The 20,005-nt window shown below is 27.2% G+C and overlaps 1 protein-coding gene across 4 annotated transcripts in view; it reads right to left on the reverse strand.

Moving 5' to 3' along the window:
• uif (sushi, von Willebrand factor type A, EGF and pentraxin domain-containing protein uif) overlaps window positions 1–14,727 on the reverse strand; it is an 89,878-nt gene extending 75,151 nt beyond the window's left edge. Inside the window, exons 1-2 of one of the 4 annotated variants that reach the window (XM_014247168.3) lie at window positions 14,158–14,727; window positions 10,224–10,453 (exon numbers count right to left, since the gene is read on the reverse strand). The gene's annotated coding sequence lies outside the window, so the exon portion shown is untranslated. Of the gene's footprint in view, window positions 1–10,223; window positions 10,519–14,157 lie in introns of those variants that run through there. The other 3 variants (XM_036370533.2, XM_014247173.3, XM_070107044.1) reach the window with 3 other exon arrangements.
• Between the last annotated feature and the right edge of the window lie 5,278 nt (window positions 14,728–20,005).

Consider the following 20,005-nt stretch of genomic DNA (forward strand, 5'->3'; position numbering starts at 1 on the left):
GTAGGCTGATTGCTTGATTTAGTAAATGAGCTGTGAGGGCCAAAATTAGTTGTGGACAGGAGAAATTAGTTGACACTTTCATTGAAAGGGAAATTATGAACAAAAGGTTACTTAAATGCAAGTAAAAGCTTTTAGGTATGGAATTTGCTGCTAATGCACTTGCCAACATACAAACAGAAACTTATTTAAGTAATACATTTCAATTGCTAATATGCAGTTTCAGTTCCTGAGCTTTAAATTATAAAATTGGGAGACATTATTTTCACTTTTCTTTTTATAATTAGTATAAAGTTTTAGATAACTTAAAAAAATAGACGCCAAATATTATTATTATGATGAAATGACTTCTAAAATGAGATAACAGCTAAAATAAGTTACAAAAATATCAATTAAAAAGTTCAAAGTGATTAAAAAATGATTATTGATAACTTTTCATACGTAATTATTTTCTTTTAGGTAATAAAAAATAGATTAAAGTATTCAACAAAATTAGTTTTGAAAGTTTTTATTATAATTTTTGTTATTTTTTTAGAATATTCAAAAATATATTGTATAAGTTTTGATAAAACACTAATTATTTCAACTTAATAAAATATTCAAAAACATTGAATATAAAGGTTTTTAAAATTCTTTAGAATAATTATTTTTTCTTTAAGTAAAAATTAAATAAAGCCCTCAAAAAAATATTTCATGAAATTTTTATTGAAAAAAACTGTGTTTGAAAATTTTGAATATAAAAAAACGGTTTCGAAAATCTTTATAACAACACATAGTATATTATTATAAAATTTTTATAATAAAAAAATGGTTTTTGAAAATGTTTTAATAAACTATTTTTCCTTTAGTTTAAAAAAGTTAGGCTGTAAAAATTTTCAAAACTTTTTTGTTTTGATTAAAAATTTTTTTTCCATTTTCCTTCAAAAAAAAACCAAAATTTTTGAAATTGTGATAATATTTTTTGCTTCAACTAAACTATTAAACTATTTTTCCTTTAATTTAAAAAAATTAAGCTATACAAATGGTTAACACTTATTTTATGATTAAAAATTTTGTTTTACCTTTTCCTTCAACACAGAAAAAAAAAGTTTTTAAAATTGTTATAAATTTGTTTTTCAATTAAAAAAAAATATTTTTTTTTATAAATCTGCTTTCGGATCATAAGATGTTTAATGTTAAGTCATGATACATGAATGTCCAAGAATGAAATTTATTGCAATTCAGTATTGTATATCAGAAAAAAACTAAATTCGAGAGCCCGAAATAATTAATCTGCAATCCCGAAATAAAATCCAAGATTTTTTTTGTACATACAAAATTTTGTAGTTGATTTCAATTGCGGTACATTAGATTATGTTTACGCAAATGACTCTCAAACATATAAATTTTCAAAAAATTTCTAACATAAAATTTTCGGGATTGCGAAAAACAAAACTTAAAACCCGAAATTCTGAAATTCTGAAACAAAAAAAATACAGTGACAACATGGATATGAAGTTTTATATAACATAATAAATTAGAATTTTAACAAAAAAATACATCCAAAGAATTCGGATATATTTTTTTATATATATTTTTTTTTTTGAACTATCACTTTAGATTTTTTATTTTTATTTATATTATTATATATATATATATTTTTTTTTGAGGCAGTATCATAACATATTTTAGTCAAAAATGTACATGAAATTATTTACTTGAGTTTAGCACATAAAAATCATGACTGTCTCGTAATTTGGCAAGTCTCTTTTTACTTTCACTGCTTCACGAAGTTATTTACCTAAAAAATGTAAAGGGAAAGCCAGTTTTTTGACTTGATACTAGCGATAAGCTACCAATTTTGTCAGCCATAAATAACATTACTAGATATGAAAAATTAAATTACATGCTAGATATGAACAAAAAAAAGTATGCTTTTATTTTCTTTTGAAACAGTTCTTTATCGTCATATTGATCGTAACAAAAAGAAAAATAAAGAAAAATTATCGCATAAATACATCTGTCGAACAGTCAGACGCACTAAAATTTGGTAGTGGGTAGCAAAAACTAAATTAACTACAACTACAAAAGAATTGTATTAGAAGCAGCTGAAATATTTCACACTTGCTATTTCTACTAGATTGTTTCTATTTTTTTGTTTCTTTTTATTTTTTTTTTTTTATATTATAAAAAAAACTAATTTACGTCTTTCTGAACTAAAAATTTAAGTGATTTAGTCCAAAGTGTGGCACATTCATTCATTCATTCATTGCCTCCGCTCATTCATTAGCCCATGCTTACCATGCTGACTTCGCTGACCAACGAAAACTTTCTTCACTTTCATTTCAACACTTTCGTTGCGCTGGCGCAATGCATTGGCGAGAGCAAAGGCGGTGGCGTTAACGAACACGTTGGCCGCACTCACTATGACGTATGGCCGTCCATCAACGTCGGCGTCCGTCAAAAGCAGCGCCACTGACATTAATTGCATACTGTTTGCACATAAATATCCGAGACAATTTAGCCAAAAATGTTTGTGCGAAATATGAAGGGCACAAAAAATCAAAAGAAAACCATTTAGAAATTGCAGAATTGTGCCGAAGAAAATAATCAGGTTCTTTGTAAATTATCTAAAAGAACATAGTTTGGTTGGAATAAAAAATATTAAAATTCACTTTCTCGTTGCAAATGCAGCCCTGATAGAAGAAGAGTTTTCTATATAAGAATTTTTTTTTGGATCGGTCAGTTTGTATAGCACCTATATACTATAGTGGTCTGATAACAGCGATCGCAAAATTTCAGAACAATATCTTAAAAACTGAGGGACTAGTTCGCATACATACAGACGAACGTGCATAGCTTAAGCGACTCGGTTCGTTCGCTGACCATTTTTATTTGTATATACTTTATGAAGTCTCCGACGCTTCCTTCTGAGTGTTACAAACTTCATGGTAAACGTAATATATCAGGTTGTTGTTCCTTCAGCCGAGTTTCAAACCTTTATTTTACAGACAGTTATTCAAGTCTCAAACCATTCGATAACAGATTGCATTGTAGACGCAAACCAACTTTAGTATTGTATAATATATTCCAGAAGAACTAATATCATCTTCTTAAAGTCATGGATTACAAGGTGAAAGTTTACGTTTTTGAAGGTAGAGAGTCATGTATATAATAAGTAACTTGTAATATATGTAGATCAGTTCGTTAAAACAAATCCCAAATTAACTGCATTAAGAACCACAATGAGTCTAAGCTATAGATTCGTGTGCTCTGAGATCGTTATGGAGGAGCTCCAACTATTAATACCGCTGTCTTTCTAATTGGATTTCCGTTGTTCTAAGTTTCGCTAACGTGGTTATTGCGGTTATCAGGAAAAGGTTTTATCAATAGCTCAGCGAGTATTTAAAAGTTTCAACAAACAAACTGAAAGAAACTCATTATATTCTGGAAAGATCTAGTCGGTCTTAAGCACATTTCGAACAGCCTCTACACACAATAAAAAGAAATTATTGGAATCTGCGAAACTAAATTTTCTAGAAAACCTTCAACAACAATACGTCTTATTAGGTGGTCTTTCTAGATGTCTGCAAATATACCGGATTTGATGTAGCGAGGCAATACTGCAGAAGGTAAGAAGAAGCCATAAAAACCATGTGCCTGCGATGCTCTAATATTTTGGAGTATAGTCTATTTTATCATAATCCAAAAACTATTTCTTAAAACTCCCAGAATTGCGTCAAATAGAAAATCCGAACATTGTAACCATCAGTAAAGCTCTGAGAGCTCATGAAAACACAAGAAAAAAAAGTTTCTTCACTGAATCCAATTTGTTTGAGATCTCTATATACATAAGTGAAAAACCATTAAAAATAATAGTTCATTATTACTTATAATTTATAACATATTTGGCTTCACTTCAAGTATACTTATTTCACACTGCCCACAGTTGGAGCTTTAGAGATAACGTATGAATTAAAAACAACTATTTACGAGTATGTATTAAAATTATGAATATTGAATATTCAAAATCATATTTAAATTCATATGACTAATAAACTTGTTTCTGTTATGTGAAAATATTTTATTTGAAATTATTTTAGCGGCTCATATATCTTGTTAGGCGAGTTTGACCACTTGGTGCTTGGGTTTTGTTCCACACGCCGCAACTGTGTTTTGAACACAAGAATGTCTCTGATTATTCATTAATTATTCGCTGATAGAATGTTAAATATGTTCATGTCAAAAGTGACGCTTTATGAAGTCAAGTGCCGCAAGCCAAAATGGCATTAGAACGGACAAATCGTGGAAATAGCGATAAATTTTAAAAATTATTTTATATATTACTTAATGTGCATAGCTGTATATTGTGTATATGTGTAGACAATACATTCGATCGTAATTAGCGCTTAACAGAAAATGTATATTTCAACACGAAATTTATTAATTATTTTCCAAAAACCTACGAACTACGTAACAAATAACGGCGTAATTATATTAATAGCAACACATTTTCGTATTTACCGCTAATTAATGCAAAAAATAAGCATAGATACATATATGTAAGTGGGTATATCTAGGCAAGTCGAAGCAGCTGCGGACAAAAAACGGGATCTCGAAATTTCGGGACTGCAGTTATGAGATTAAATATTTGAATTTTTTTATTTGCATGCAATATTTGTTAAAATAAAAGGTGAATTTAAATAAAATATTTAAAAAATGTTATATTATATTGAATAGCTTAAACATGTAAATACATACATATGTATGTAGGTATGTATACTTAATTGAAAATTTACTATACGAGTATATAACTTATTTGCCGTTCTTCACGTTATCATCGTCACCAATTTCAATAAAATAAATTATTATTACTATTAGTATTATTTAGACTCACCTAAGTTCCAAAACAAAGAAAAAATACCAAAAAAAATTTCGGGATCCCGAAATAAAATTAAAAAAACCTTATTAGTGCAAAAAATAAACATAGAAATACATGAATGCGTATTTCTAGTCAAGTCAAAGCAGCTACGGACAAAAAACGGGATCCCGAAATTTCGGGATTTTAATTTTGGAATCAAATATCTGCAATTTTGTCATTTGTGTGTTCTACTAGTTTACAAAAATGTATATTTAATTAAAATATTAAAAATTATTGAATATTGGACAGCGAAAATAGACTTGATTTGGAACATACAAGTACATACGGTTCTTTTGCCATTCTTAACGTTATCATCATCAATCTTTATTTAATAAATTATTAATATTATTAATAAGTTAATTTTTAAAACAATCAAAAACTTCCAAAAAAATCATGGTAACGAAATAAAGTTTACAAAATTGCGTAGTTTAGATTTCTAAAACAAAGAAAATAAAACAAAAAAATTTCGGGATCCCGCAATAAAGTTCGAATAATCCCGAAATTTAGATAAACTTAATTTCTAAAACAAACAAAAAATACCAAAAAAAAAATTCGGTATCCCGAAATAAAGCTTACAAAATCCCCAAATTTCGGGATTGATCAAATGCTCTCAATTGAAATACTTGCCTAACAAACACATGCTTTTGTAACCGCATAATCGAATACATTTTCAGCCAGTAATGCTTGTTGTTTGTGCAAAAACTATTACTAACGCTCACAAGAATTTTTTATGCAGAACGTGATTTCAGCGCAAGAAAAATTGCTACATGCGCGCACCTTCGTTTATATATATATAAATATACACACATTCAGTACATGTAATCGTTTGCATTAGCCAAGCAAGTACGCTGAGCTCATAAGCGTTTGTTTTCGGTTGCTTTCGCCATCGCTGAGCCGCAAACCGCCGCTCACACACACGCTGCCGCACCCACAGTGCAAAATCGTTTTATCAATAAGACATATGCTATTTGTGTAAATTATTAGCGGTCGTTTTTTATTTTCCTACAACAACAATACTTGTAATTGTTAATTTTCATTGCGGCCACTGGGTTGTAGCGGTTTTTTAATTCTATTTGGTTTTGCTTTTTTGGCTTAAGCCACATTGTTGCTAATTGTGCGGGTATGTACATAAGTATACAGTTAAGTATTTATTGACCAGTGGAGGCAAACATACATATTTACATATAAAGTTACTCAGACAGGTGCTTATGTGCATGTGTGTCTGTGAGTGTGCTGAGGCATATTACGGTAACTACTGTTTGTAAAAAGTTGAGGTTTTACTTTTTTCATTAACCCAATCGCCATCAGCGCCGTCTTTCACTCTTTGTGTGGCAACGGTATTTGGGTTAGCGCGATTTAATTTACAATTAACGATTCGGCACCAATATGGAGTGTAAAAAAGGGAAAAAATGTTTTGGCAGGAGAATTACATACGTTTATAGGTATGGAGTAAGTGGTACACAAAGTATGAGTATATATAGAAGGTATTTATAGTAAGCAATGCGCTTTTGGGCAAGCAAAGTTTTTTACCAGCATTTTTTTGGAATATATAAAAATAAATTTGAGTAAAATATTTACAATAAAATTTTTTTTTATTTTTAATTTTTTTTTTTTCATAATTTTATCTAAAGAAGAAATAAATATTTTAAAATTTATATGAAAAAATTGTTTTATTTTGAAATTTATTTCAAAAAATTGTATCTATGTTAACAAATAATTTTCATTCTAATTTTTAATTTTAAATTAATTTTTTAACACATTAATTTTTTTTTATTTATTATACATATTAAAATGTTTTTAATTATTATTTTTTTATTAAATTTATTTATTTATTAATTTATTTTACTAAATAAATCATTTAAACCAAACCAATATGTTTTTACTTTTATTATATTTTATCCCATTAGAAAATATAAATTAATTTAAATGAATTCATTTGCATATTCACAATTGTGTCAAAAGCAGAAATAATTTTTAGAATTTGTTTGAAAAAAGGTTATAAATTATATCTTACTTGAATTCAATTCAAAATTTATTTTAAATTTTAGTATACTTTATATAATTTTTTTTATTTTCAAAATTTTATTTAAAAAAAAATAAATATTTAGAAAAAAAATTTTTCTAATTTATTTCTTATATTTTGAGATTCTAAATAATTCCTTATAATTTTTTCGAACAAGCAGAAAGTACAAAAAAAAATGGGAAACTATGTCAAATAAAATCACTACAATGTTCATAACAAAAGTTATAAGAGCAGTTAAAAGTACTTTACAAAAGAGCTGCCACCTGTTTACAACTTTGTTTGAATTAAATTAAACATTACAACTTGGATATCAAAGTAAGGCTATTAAAGAAGTAGCTTACGTTTGGAATTACTTTTTTAAAAAGGTTGCCACATGTTTAAAAATTTCTATTAAGTTAACTGACCAAATAAATAAAATATTACTTTTTAGGTTTTTAAATTAAGCTATTCAAAAAGCGGAATAATTTTGTAAATATATTTTTGGATAGAGTTGCCATTTACTTAAAATTTCGTATTTAACTAATTTATAAAATAACAGAAATACAACAGTTTCAATATCAAAGTGAAGACATTAAAAAGGCTTATACTATTTTTGAAAGGAGTTGCCACTTGATAACAAATTTTTTGTTAAACTAATTTTTACTTCAAATATTTCGTTATAGATTATATATTTTATATACATTTAGTGATAATAAATATAATTTATTTTAAGAGGACATAAGACAATTAAGCAGTCATATAATATTTTTTGACATACATATATAGGGTAGCCACGGGATTTTATTAAACTACTTTTTACTTTACATATTTTGGAATATTTTACACCTGATTTACTGGTTGTGAATATATTTTGTTTTTACTAAAACTTAAGTAAAACTATTTGGTAAAGTATTTCGACACATTTTTCTTAAATTTTAAATTTTAGTTACTTTTCTTTAATTAAAAAAACAACAAAAAACGCTTTTATTTTTTATTTTAACCAGTTAGGTTAGTTATTTTTTATTTCAACCAGGAATTTTTACTCAAATCTTATATAAAATTTATAGTTATTTATCTAATGTAAAATCCATCAAAGAAAAAATCATCACTTTAGTTTTTCCATAACAGATATGCAATATGCGAATTAAAATTTTAAAAATTATACGAAAAGATTCTAAATGGTAACAAAATTGTCAAAAAAAATTCAATAAAAAATCGAAAATATTTATTCATGAAAAATGTAGGAATTTAATAAATTCAAATTGAATTTTATTAAAATTTTTGTATAAATATTATGCTTAATTAATCTTTTAATTTTATTAATCACAATATCTCGCTTTAAGTGATTACACTTCACAAATTCTATAAATTCTTTATTCAATTTCTTCCCGCCACAAATTAAAAAAAAGAAACATTTATAATTGACTATAATTTATCATCTTCACTTTCAACACACACAAACACAAACTGATATAATTTCGGCTGTGACCGATGCTATCAGTGCTGCTTTTACTGAGATTCGGTAGAACTGAAATTTCACCTGAACTGAGCGTCATACACACATACATATCCGTACATACATCTACTGTTTGACAACTAATTAAACTCACGAAAAATTGAAGCGCACTAATTCCAAAGTCGACGGACTTGCAGCAACCTTAGTGCAACAAAAGACTTTATTAAAGAAATAAATTACTAATAATATGATTTGTAATGCTATATAATCGATTTGAATGCGTATACAATGCGCTGTTGGATATATTAAGTTAGGAGGAAGTGAGAGTGAAATCGAAAAAATATCATAAATTATAAAAATTTCTAAAATATTATTTTAAATTTTGAAATCTTATATTAGTTTTATATTTTATATTATAAGTTTAAGTTATGAAATTACACATTTTTATAATTATATATTCTGATTTTATTATTGTAAATTTTTGGTGGAAAAATTTTAATTTATTTTCACAAATTAAAATTTTTTTATTTTCAATTTAGTTTTTTAAATAATAATACAATATTATTAAAAATGTTAATAAAAAATTTTATATCAAAATAACAAACATTAAAAAATATTTTTTTATAAAAAAAATTATGAAATAAAATTAATAGTTACGCTATTAATTTTTTTTTATTATTTTTACTTTTTGTTGATTTAGGACCTAAAAAAGTTTGGTCAAAATTAGTTTTGGCCCGAATAATGGCGTAAGTTTTATAGTTATCAATATATTAATTTATATTTTCTATAAAGTTATTTATTATTTATTTCACATTTTTTTAGTAAACTCGAAAATATTACATAATATATTATAATGGCACCTTGAAAAAAAATCGACTGTTTAATAATTCTTGTTTAAAAAAAAATTAATTTATCAAATTTAACTGTATCAAAAAAGTGCAAATTTTAATATTTAGCCAAAAAATAAATATACTAAAAAAATTAAGAGATAGTATCTTTATAAAAAAAATTATATAATTATATTATAATTGAATTTTTTTATCAAGATATTATTTTATTTTTTTTTTTGTTTTTTGCATCAAAAATGTTATTGAAATGTTTTTGTTTTATAAACATCTTTTGCAAATTAAATATTTTTTTTTTATAAAAATTATAATTTTTTGCTATATTTAAATTTTATTTTTAATAAAATTTTATTTTATTTTTTTTTTTGTATAAAAAATATTTGTAATTAAAATGTTTGTTCAATTTTATATAAAATTTATTATAAATATTATTAGTAATTAAAGTATAATAATTTTTTATATAGAAATTTTATTTTATTATTTTTTATTAAAGTATAATAATTTTTTATATAAAAATTTTATTTTATTTTTTATAAGAAATATTTTTTTAGTGCTTGTTAATTTGGTATAAAATTTTTTGTAAACAATTTTAGTAAGAAGATAATGTTTATATTTAAAAAATTACTTTAAATAAATGCAAATTTATATGTAATTTTTTTTCTATTTTTATAAATATTTTATATTTTCCTATCCCAACTAATATTCATTAAATTTTTGTAAAAACAAATTATTTGACATGAAATTTAACAAATGTAAATTTAATGCACTCGCTAGAAATATATATATTTTTTTAAATAATTTTTAATTATTTTTATTTTGTTTATATATTTAAATATTATTTGTTTTTTTTTTTTTGATTTATACTTATAAACTTCTTAGCTACTAACTTTAAAATTTTTAATATAATACAAATGTATGTATATGCTTTCTTCTCATTTTTTCATAAATATTTATTTAATTTCATAATTATATTTTGTTATAAAAAAAATTGTTTTATTTAAAAAAAAAAAAATTTAGACTTACCATCAATTTTCGTTGCTTAAAGTATTCAATGTAACAAATAACTGCTTCGCATGCATCCAAAATTCTCATACAGCAACTGGCAAATTATTTTATACACTGTTTTGGTTATTTTTGCACAATAATTATTTATATGTGTCTAATGTTTGCTAACTTTGTCGATTTATTGTAACACTATAGTACACTTTTACAGCGTCCAATTTTATTAACTTAAAAATGTCTGGCCATAACAGCTGTGGAATTGAAAGGAAATAATATTATATAATAACATTACAAAAAGTAATTATGTGAAAATTTTTTGAATAAATTAATTTTATTTTTATTAAAACTTTATTTCTTAATTATTTTTTATAGTTTAATTAAAATATAATTTTATTTATTTAATTTAAATTTTTTTTAAATTTAGGCTAAATTCTTAAAAAATTTTAATTAATTAATTAAATTTACTAATTAAAATTTAAAACGTTTTTAATTAAATTAATTTTATTATTATTTAAATTTAAACATAATTATGCTAAAAAGATTTTATTAAAAAATTTGTAAAATTAATCTTTAAATTTTATTTTTTAATAAAATTTTATTTTTTTTTTTAATCTTAATTTTTTTTTGTTTTTTCTTTGTTTTTTAATTATAACTAATTGCCACCAAAAGGAGAAATGTTCAAGTCTCAAATATACGCAATATTAGCATAAATATAACCACAAATTATGCATAAAACCAACAACAACAGCAACACAAATATTTCACATAGAAAAAATATCACAGAAAAATAGAACAGCCAACCATTTTAGGCACTTGCTCGAAAGGCATGACTTTTTTATTGTTTCTTTCTTTGTTGTAATACTCGACCAACGCCTCGTGACACGTCTTTTGCATTCCCTAACGCATACCTCATACTCTTCCACGCTTACAAACGCAATGTGTTTAAAAACGTTTATAAGTTCAAACATTATTTTTTCATTAATTATTCATGCGACAAGTTTTGCTTTCTTAATTCGATTGGCGGCCATTAGCCGCTTGGCCATTTGAATTATTAATATTGAAAAAAAAAAAAAAGCTACAATATTTTTATAACTTCATGCCACCGCAGCACCAACACCACTCCCTGACCGCTTTTCAATACTTTGGCGAGCAGTGTTCAGTATTTGTCTCTTCTGAGTATGTGTATGTACATATATTTGCTTGTTTTGCTGACTTTTTTATTCCACACTTTAATTTCATGCCAAAGTCTTGTTTCTCCTATTTTCCTTTTATATGGATTAGATGCCAATAGAAGCATATATATGTATGTATATACATAAATACAGAATATAGCATATCATCACATATTATTATGGCGTGACGGTCATAGTCTCTTGATAAAGCAAAGGAGTGAGGGAATAAATAGTGCGAAGTGCAAATATTTATACGTTTGTTCGATTGTGCTTTTATCGAATCGCTGCAGGTATATTTGGCTGATATGCTGGAGTGCTAAATTCCACTAATTTTTTCCAAGAAATGAGATGCTTAATATTTTAGGAATTTATTAATGCGCTTAAGTAAGTAAGTATTTAAATACTTCTTAGCGGAAATCGGTTTAAAGTTTAAAAATTGTATACGTATGAATATGTATGGTAGCACGTGAAAGGTAAAATATTTAAAAATACATAATTGATATTGTAATCGTATACATGTAATGTGATAACTGAATAATGATTACTTTGCAATTACACACATTATGCCTACTTTATTTTTTAAGTCATAGCTTTTATTGAATTAAAAATTACATTTCGATTACTTTATGATTACCTTAAGTTTAAATATTTTAAACGAACAAAAATGGCTCTATGGTAGCACGTAGTAAACAAATTTTAAAAAAATGTAATCTATATTGTAATCATACATATAACCCGTTTTTGAGTATGATTACTTTGTAATTACACACTTTATGACTGCTTTAACTTCTTTTTTATATTATACCTTCAAATGTAATCACATAAAATAAGCATGATTATAATCATTGTCTTCCAATAACTTAATTATTACTTTAGGATTTTTGCAATTTAGTAATCTTTTAAGGATATCAAATTTTTTATTTCAGTAAAACTGCTTCAAGTATAATATGATCACTTTCTAATTATTTTCAGTTATTTCAATTATTGACCACTATGTAAAAAGTAACTAAACACGTATTCAAAATAATAACAAAAAATTAAATAGCACATTGTTATCCATTTTAAAAATTTTAAATTTACTAGGATATACATAAATAATGAATATCATAAAATCTAGATTAAAATAAAATTTTGAAATTGCTTTTATTTTGCTTTCGCAATTACTCAAAAGTTCACAAAAAGTTTAAGAATAAATGTGTTAATTAATGTAAGTAGAATTAGAGCATTCTGTATTTTAAAGTAGTTGCACTAATTTGATGTATTTAAATGTGTAAGAACTAATGAAAGTATATATAATTTTGATTATGTTTTGATGTTATTTTTTTTTAAAGCTATATAATGATTATAAAATAAAAGCAGTAATCCAATTACTTTTATAATGATTGCTATTATCAATACTTATAAAAAAAATAATTACATTTTAAATACCGTAAAGTTTAAAATGCTGTTTCATTTGTATAATTACTATAGCCAGTTTGCTAGCATTTCTTATAATACAAACTGTAATCATTACTTGTAAAAAACTATTTACATTTCAAATGCTGAAACCTTTAAAAATACTGATTCATTTGCACAATAACTATAGCCAGTATGTATATATTTCTTATAATGATTACTGTAATCATTACTTATCAAAATATATTTGAATGTCAAAAAGTTTAAAAATGCTGTTTCATTTAAAATTATAAAAATTTAAGTTTTGATTACTACAACAGCCCATACGCCAGCATTTCTTCTAGTGATTACTGTAATCATTACTGAAAAGGAAATTGATTTATAGTTTCAAAACGTCAAATATCAAAGTGATTTTAAATTACTTAGGCAATCTTATTCAAAATATTGTTATATAATTTTTATTTTCTAGCTATTTAGTATTCCAAGTAATAAAATATTTTATGTATTAATTTTAATTTATTTATAAACTTAATGCAGTTAGGAAAAAAATTTTAATTTTATGTAATCAGAAAGTAATCTATATGTAATTGTCACTAATGTTTTGGTATTTTCTAACTATTTAGCCTGCCAATCAATAAGCTATATAGAAATATTGCCGTTCCTCGAAAGACTCCAATGCCTACATACAACAGACATATTTACACGGCATCGATTACAATTTGATTGGCAAGTAGTTGCAAGTGCAAATGATGCGCAATCCACCCACACCGGCGCATTACAGTTTCAATATCAGCATATCCACGGCAGATACATATCAAATTATAAATATGTATTTAATATTGCTGCTATGTGCCATATGCGCCACTTGCAACACACACAACGACATAGAGGGCAATGTGTGCATGGATTAGAAAATCAGCCACTTGATTGCAGCATTACTTGAGCCGCGGCAACCGCAAAGCATTTGACTATATCCAACAAAAGCAACAATTTTTTTTTACCTCCTGCCACTTGTTGGCCTATCGGCAATTGCATTTACACTTTTGCATTGCAAAATTTCTTTATGCCTTTGCATATTTTGCTTTGCTTTCGAACGCAAACACTTCTTCTGCTGATTCTTTAGCACACCAATTCTTTTATACAACACTTTCGTGCCTTTTGTTTGATTACACACACACTTTGCATTCTACTTTTTATGTGAATTTTTTTCATTTTTTCACTTTGCAAAATGGAGTTGCTGCTGTTGATGTGGTTTTTTTGTGGTTTGGTAAGGGTTAAATTAATTTTCCTTTATTTTTTTTTAATTAAGGAAGTCACTTAAAATTTTTTTATTATTGTTTTTGTATAACTTTAATGGAAAATGTAAAAAAAAATCGAAGCAAGCTCACTGCTTTTCCGTTAAACGCTTTCCAGTGTCCAAAAGCAAAAAACGAAAGACTCACGTAACGAACGCGCTTTCAAAAATTTGCCACAAACAAACGCGCACGAACACTTTGAAAATTTGCAAGGAAAAAATTTCACTCTATTCGCGCGCACTCCTTCGCCTATTTCGGGTGTAAAGACTCGTATGGTATTTTTTTTTTTCTTTATTTTTCAATTCTGCATACAGCACAATCCGTTTAAAGCAGTTCTTTGTCCATTACTACCAAAGTAAACCGGTAATTCACTGCAATTTGTCTTTGAGATTATTAAATTAAAGTAAAATTATTAACAGTAACACATCAGCTCAAAAGTCAACTAATCAATCAGGCATTAAAATCTTTTTATAACAGAAAAAAAAATTTCTTAGCAATAAATAGTGAACATTTAATGCCGTATCCGTTTACTGTACCTAACCACACGAAGGCCAAACACACACTAAACTGGCTTGAGAAAAATCTGAATTACCAAGCGTGTAACGAGCAGCAGCGGCAAACAAGTAGCCGGCCGACTTGTCCAAGACAAGCGACCAAGAAACCACGAAAACCCGACTTCATCACATAGCCACGGTGCTGGCAGCCAAGTCACGGCAAAAACAACAAAAACATACAAACGTACAAATATGGGCTATAAGCCGCTAAACAACAACTAAATTGTGCTATGCAGGCTCGCACACTCTCACACACCAACACACACAAACACCTGAAGAAGTTTATTTGGTTGTACTCGTATGTATGCGCATAGATATGTGTGGTATGTACTGCTGGCTAGAGGCACTTTTCTGTTTTCTTTATATTTGTTTTTGCTTTCGTCTTCGCCTTTTCGCCGTTCGACTTTGCCAAGTACGCGTGGCGGACAGTGATGCCAGCAAGAGTTAATTTAACGTTAACACATAACAGAGTTTAAGAAATGAAAAAGTACCGACATAGCAGAATTAGTGTTCTATGACCGCAGGATAAAGATGAGATGAAGATGAAGAAAAAAAAAGATAAATATAAAGATAAAAATAAAGATAGAGATAGATTGAGATAGAGATACATAAAGATAGAAATAGAGGTAAAGGTAGAGATACATAGAGATAGAGATAGAAATAGAGATAGAGATAAAGATACAGAGAAAGATAGAAATAGAGCTAGGGATATAGGTATATATAAAATTAAAAATAAAAGTAAGGTACAGATCTAGATAAAGATAAGAGTAAAGTTTACATAATTAAGGAACGCACCTAGTCTCTCAGCTTAAAAAACGACGAGTTTTGGGAATTCAAAAACACTATTGTATTAATTATTTAAAAAAAAATAATTATTTAAAAATAATTAATTAATCGAATATTTATACATATTTCGAGAGCAAAACTTTTGAAAAAAAAATTATGAAACTGGTTTTATTAAGCAGCTATACTTTAGAAGGCTGTATCTCAAAAACTACATATTTAAGATATTGATATAAATTCTAATATGTTACTTCTGAAGGTATAAAACCTATCGAATTGATAGGAATCGATGTGTTTTTTACACTATGTGTGCCGCTTAAAAATTAAGATGATGGTAAATATAAAGACATAGTAAATGATATAGATGAAAATTAAAAATAAAGTTAGTTATAAAAATGTATCATTACCTCTTTAAAATATACATACATATAATGAATTATTTCGATAAAACTGTTCAAAGTATACAAAAAAATGTAAACACACATAAATGATATTTTAAACATGTTTATGAGTAATGTTTATTGAGTAATGGTTAATTTTAATTAATTAAACACTTTATTACTACTTTAGATATATTTCAATTACTTTATAATTACTTAAAGAATTTTTGTAACAAATCTTATTACGGTAAAACTGTTCCAAGTATAAACGAATATATAAACATAGATAAATGATAAATTAATCATATACATAACATCGTTAATTAATAATGATTCTTTTTAATTACACACTTTATTACTATTGTATCTTTTTTTGATATATCTTTAATAGTAATCATTTAAAGCAATTACAATTTTAATCATTACATTCCAATTACTTTTTGATTACTTTAACATTTTGGTAACAAATTAAATTTTAGTAATGTTACATCTTTAAATAATAACATAGCATAAAATGTTTTATTTTGGTACAACTGTTCCAAGTACAATCAATACTATATTTGCCTTTTTTCACTGGTGAATTTGCGTAATTATAATGACAAATAATCTCTCGCAGCCAGTAGAATTAACTAGATAGTACTTCAATCACTTTTTAAGCAATATGTCATTAGAGCAAGAAAATGCTCATTACATTGCAATTACTTTATGATTACTTTAAGATTCTGTTAACAAGCCCAATCTTATTAATGTTACATCTGTAAAAATTATAAAATATTTTATTTCTGTAAAAGGGTTCCAAATATAATCAATTACTATGACTAAGTTTTCATTATTTTCTTTTCTCAAATCCAATAAATATAATTATAATTAAATAAAGATTTTCTCACGAAGAAGTATTTTTAACTAACTGAATTCAGTGACTATTTAAGGACTATCACTTCAGAGAAATAAAATTCTCAACGAAGAGATAAATATTTTGTTCTCAATGACGTATATTTGACAAGATTAAATAACCGTCAATTTTTAAGGGTGTTCAGACCAACTTTCTTTGTAGAAAGAGAAGAGATTCTCCAAACTAGCTCAAATGTGGAAAGAAAAACTTGAGACACTAAAGATTGGACTTTATGTGACAAAGGTAATATCATATGTAAACGAACTTAAGGGTTAAAAAGTATATAACATAGTTGCGTTATCTAATAGTTGTAAGACGTTTTCAAGCATCAACGCCATCTATATTGACAACAGAGAATTATAGAATAGAGTATAGTGATAATTAGTTAAGAAAAACGATAGGAATTTCTAGCCAGAAAAACTGAGGACGCGCTTGGAGATGCATGACGGCGAAAAAGCTTTAGAAAGATACAGAATAGCGAGAAATATTCAAGCGGCGAATTAATATAAAGGTGTTGCAACAGGTATACAGAGAGTGAGAGCCAGGCAGTGAGAGAGGCCGATGAAAAATCAACATTAAATGTATGGAAAATGCTGGAGAGGAGAATTTTCAACACAAGTAGAGGAAAATTTGTAGTTTGCGGTGCATAGTTGAAGCCTACACATGTATACGTATATGTAGCATGTATATATGTATGTACCTTTATTGATAGTAAAATCGAGTGAAGAATATTTTTTTACTTTTCAAACCAAAATATTTATGAGTCCAAATTGCATTACATTATCCTATGCACACACAACCCTCTATCCAGTATTTCCTACGAAATCATCTTCACTTTACTCTTTGTTGCAATTTCGTAAATCTTCTATTTACTTTTAGCCATTAAACTTATATATTTGCGTACCTGTCCGCCCGCCAAAACGGCCTTTTGCACCTCATTCACAGCTAACTGCCTTTTTTATTTTTATTGTTTTTGTATACCTTTTGTTTACATAATCAGCAAGCCATTGATCCTTTCCCATGCGTAGAGGTACATTTGTAGATCTTTAAATGGTTTCACATTGAGGCTTTATTCTTACCTTTTTTCACTATGCCCAGCGGATTTCTTCATATTAGGTAACACTCTATTCATATTGGTGTATTTCTCAATTGCTGATTATGTGCTATCGAAGCAGCGTAACCTATCAGTTATCCGATATGACATTGATCAGGTTCGGAGGCTGAAACGTGGGTATATGTACGAGTATATGTACGTACGAGTATATGTGCCAAAATTTGGCACATAGTAAAAAATTTGGCGAGAGATGAATAAACCGAAGATGCTAAATACTTATCGTAATTTTGCTCAAACTATGGACGCTAATTACTATAGTTGTCCAATAATGGCGGTTTCGAGAAATTAGCATTTTCTTGGGGTGAAAATGGACTAAATCGACTCAGTTCACCACGCTGATCATTTATATATAATATATGCTTTACAATGTGCGATGTGAGTATTACAAACTTTATGGGAAACACAATATCACCAGTTGAGGGTATAAAAAGACTAATATCTCGATTAAAAACGTCTGCTATTCTACAAGTTTTTGTGTAATCCATTCAATATATTGCTTTAAAGCGCGGTCTAGGTAAATAATTTGCGAAATCTTTCGACTCTAAGATAGTAGTACGGATCTCTGGAACCATTTTTCAGAGCCTTTTCACGTTTCCACACGCCACCTTAGATTGTTATGCCGTTAGGAATTACTGTATTTCAGAACTTGAAAAAGAGAACTTTGAGAGTGATTTGTTGGGAATATAACTCATCCCTACAAGTATATAGTGAAAACTCTCTATTTCTCATTATGATTTGATTCTCAAGCAATTTATGCCAAATGAACTAATAAAGCTGGAACTTAGATAATTGACCACAAAATTGTGATAACATAATTTAATAGAGCTAATAAACCAATATCACCTGTTCTAAATGCTGTTTAATATTTTAGAATACTGAAATTAAGATCTCAAGATAGTTTTGAGACTTTCAGAGTTCAGTGCTATCTCAAAGTCCGACCAATTGTTTGGACTGTGCTTAAACCGCATGACAATTCTTCTGCGTCTTCGTCTAAATTTTCAAAAGCATGTCCACACCCTTTCAGGAACTTATTTATAATATAATGAAGCGAGCGAGCATTTCGAACTAGCAATTATTAACTAAAAAGCTTTATATTAGCTGTTAATTCTCAGTGCAAGAAAGTTCCTCGATGTAATCTAAACATAGCCGAGCCCCCTCTTTATATTGTTATCTTGTAAATTTAAGATTAACATCTACACCGAAAACAACAAATCTGAGAAATGATTGAACGAACTCCGACTCATATTTTTACAGAGTGTCTTAAGAGTCTGAGAGAGAGAAAGAATGATATTCGGCAATTGGGGATGCCTAAAATAATTCAAGCGTTTTCAATTTAAAACACGTACGAAGTTCTGGTATGTGAACTGTTTAGAATGTTTCTTGTAGTGGTAGATAATTAAGTCAAAACTAACCTAACTTTTGGTTGATTATATGTTGTGGCACACCAATAAAGTTATACTAGAAGATACTACGAATATCTATCATATTTTTGGAGAGTGCCTTTGGAATCTTGACGATATTCCACAATTGGAGATGACTAAAAACTTCGCGCCATATCCGAACGAACTAAAATCAAGCACTCCGACGATTTTTCACACGAAAAAGCGCACGAAACTCTGACATCAAGTCTGTTTCCAAAAGTTGTAGATAATTAAATCAAATCTAAACTAACTTTTGGTTTATTATATTTTTTTGGAATCCTATAAAGTTATACTAGGAATAGTACGAGTATCTATGAAGCATTTACTAGAAGCTTCCATAGATAGAAGTCAAGCTATTATTTTTGGATCTCATCAAAGTTCTAACCATACAATAAGAGCCTTTCAGCATTTATTTTTCGACCCAGCACTTTCTTTCCACCAAATATGGAGACTTAGCACAAATTAGTAAATTATTTGCAGTCGCCAAAAAGCAATTTAAAAAAAAAAACGGCATCAAGTACAAAGCTCAGTATTTTAGTAAGTCTGTGGACTTTGTAAAACCGTAGTTAACCTCAATTCTTTTTTAAGCGATCACCAATGGCTTTAACGGAAATGTGCACCAAAGTGTTCGATCGACTTCCGTTCGACGTGTTTGGCAAAGAATTGGCACAACAAAATAAGTCTACAAAAAACGCAACAACAAAGGCAAACAATAACAGTTGTAGTGGCGACAAAAATAGCATAAGTTCATAAGAGCAAACATATTGACGAATGAATAAAATGTTTAAAGTGAGTAT

Source organism: Bactrocera oleae, chromosome 3 (genome assembly GCF_042242935.1).
Source record: "Bactrocera oleae isolate idBacOlea1 chromosome 3, idBacOlea1, whole genome shotgun sequence".
Classification (NCBI taxonomy): domain Eukaryota; kingdom Metazoa; phylum Arthropoda; class Insecta; order Diptera; family Tephritidae; genus Bactrocera; species Bactrocera oleae.